Consider the following 2,233-nt stretch of genomic DNA (forward strand, 5'->3'; position numbering starts at 1 on the left):
TGCTTGTGTTGACTGCAATTCAAATATGTATCACTGCTGTTGGGTAAGGGCTTCATCCCTTCAACCTTAGGAGCCTGACTAAGCACAAGAGGTCATGTTAGACCAGCTATAAGGCTGCAGTCATAGCATGCTGAGGAGCTGGATGGTGGGAAAGATGGATTGATTGCTTGCTGCAGGCTCCTTAGGCATCACCTGCAGCCAGGCTCCTGCTGGAAGTCCCAAAAGGTCTGAGGAAGAAGTGGCCTGTGTCAGGAAAGACAGAGCTGTGGGACACAGCGGGGAGCTGGAGCATGGGAGGGTGGGCACTCCTCTGGGGAGCTGGTGAAGTAACAGCTTGTGGAGTTGAATTCAGCTTGAGGGTAAGTTTGAATATTGAGTGAAACTTACATCAAGTCTTAGTATCTGTACCCTGGAAAGAGGAACAAACCTCTGGCTAACTCCAGCAGCTGGGGAACTGAAGAGCTGCTTGGAGTAAGAAAGTGCCTTTGTTTGTGGGAAGAGGAGAAAGAGCCACCTTAAAATAGTGATATGTGTTTGGGTTTTACAAAAGTGACAATGACAGTTGTCGATGTTTGTAGTAACAGCGGCAGTGACAAGTGAATTCCCAAGCCTGGGAAAGGCTAAATGTGGTTTGTTACTGCTTTAATACCTTATGTACAGAACAATCTCACCTTGCATCTCTATACTATAAAGGGGAAAATGCGTAAAAAGGGCCTTGGATTGCTTTGAAGTAGTCTCATTACACCCATTATACCCACATCTCCCATTTACACGAGTGCATGGAGGCACTCATTATGTGTGTGTAAATGGGAGGTGTGGCATGGTCTATCAATGGATTATCACATCCTGATTTTGCTGAAATGCTGAAAAGCACCAAGTTACACCTGAAAAACAAGAAAAGGATAAAAATAAGGAATGGAGAGCAACTGAATCTTCATGCTTCCCAAACTGCTGGAGCAGCGCTAGTCCTTATCAGGAGTGGCTGCTTGTGGCGGGTAAGGGGGGTGGTCTGTCCATACTCAAGAGGTTGACTCTGAAGGGAATCGGGTGGCCTGGTGGGTGTAGGCAGTTTTTCAGCTGATGTTTCTTAAGGTTGGTATCAATTTTGTGTCAGATGAAGTGCTGGAGCAATGCCTGCATTGCATATCTTAACAGTCCCTCATCTCTTAACAGAGCTGTAGAACTTGTTAACAGAATAAAGCTGTAGATAGGGAAGAGGAAAAGAAAGAAGTTTTTTTACTTCATTTAGTCATATGCTGGAGACTTACATCCATCTATAACAAGTAACTAAAAGAAGGTGAGGAACTGTATCTTTTATGGTTGCCTCTGTACTCTTAACAGTAAGCTTCGCAAACAACACAAGCTTGGGAAGAGGCTTTTGCAGTGCAAAGAGGAAGAGGTTCCCTTGCAGTGTGCTGGGATCAAGGAATACTGTTGCCTTTGTATGTTCAGTTTGGCAGGCATCTAACCTGGTCTCCTTTCAGTCTTGAGCTGTAGTAAGAATCACAACTGGTGGCCAAATGACACCACCTGTTCATGCTATTTATCCTCAGTTAAAGTTCCTACTGACATGAATGGAGCCCTGCTGCTTTTTGAATGGCTATGATGAAATTTGATAAACGGGCCAAGAAAGAGCCCAGCACGTTGGCCATGAGCTTTTCTTAGCTAACATGAACTCGCAGTGACCTTTCCTTCTGCAGTCAGCAAAGCAGTATTTAAGCACAGAGAATAGATCTGTTGACTGGAAAACTGACATTCTCTCTATTGCAGAGACTGTCCTGTAGAGACACGAATTATAGTGTTCTCCTGGGCAAATTACTTAGGACTAATTTTTAGACATAATATGGCCATATAAGTGCTTTAGAATGCATTGAAGTGAAAGTCTACATTAAACCAGAACCTAGGGGTTTTATTTGTTGCTAACATTTGTGCTATTTCTTTAAATTTGTTACTGTAAGTATGCAGTAAAAACTATATTTTTTTTATTTAAACAAGCATTTTTTTCATTATTTCCCCCCAGATCACTCCTGCCCAGCAGAGGCCTATTTAAACACAGAGTGCAGCTAAACCATGGCAGCCTGCGTGCTCTGTGCCACTGTAGTTCTTGCAGAGGTGGCCTAGGCTGAGCCCTGCCTGTTTGCTCGTAGGCGCCTGACGCCGTGCGCAGAGCATCACTCACCACTCGTTACTTACGTGGGACCTGGCTCAGCTCCGGTAAAACCACGTTTCGGGT

Source organism: Neopsephotus bourkii, unplaced genomic scaffold (genome assembly GCF_033783945.1).
Source record: "Neopsephotus bourkii isolate Nb327-2 ecotype Australia unplaced genomic scaffold, CSIRO-AGI_Nbou_v1 NB_1279, whole genome shotgun sequence".
In the NCBI taxonomy this organism is placed as follows: Eukaryota; Metazoa; Chordata; class Aves; order Psittaciformes; family Psittacidae; genus Neopsephotus; species Neopsephotus bourkii.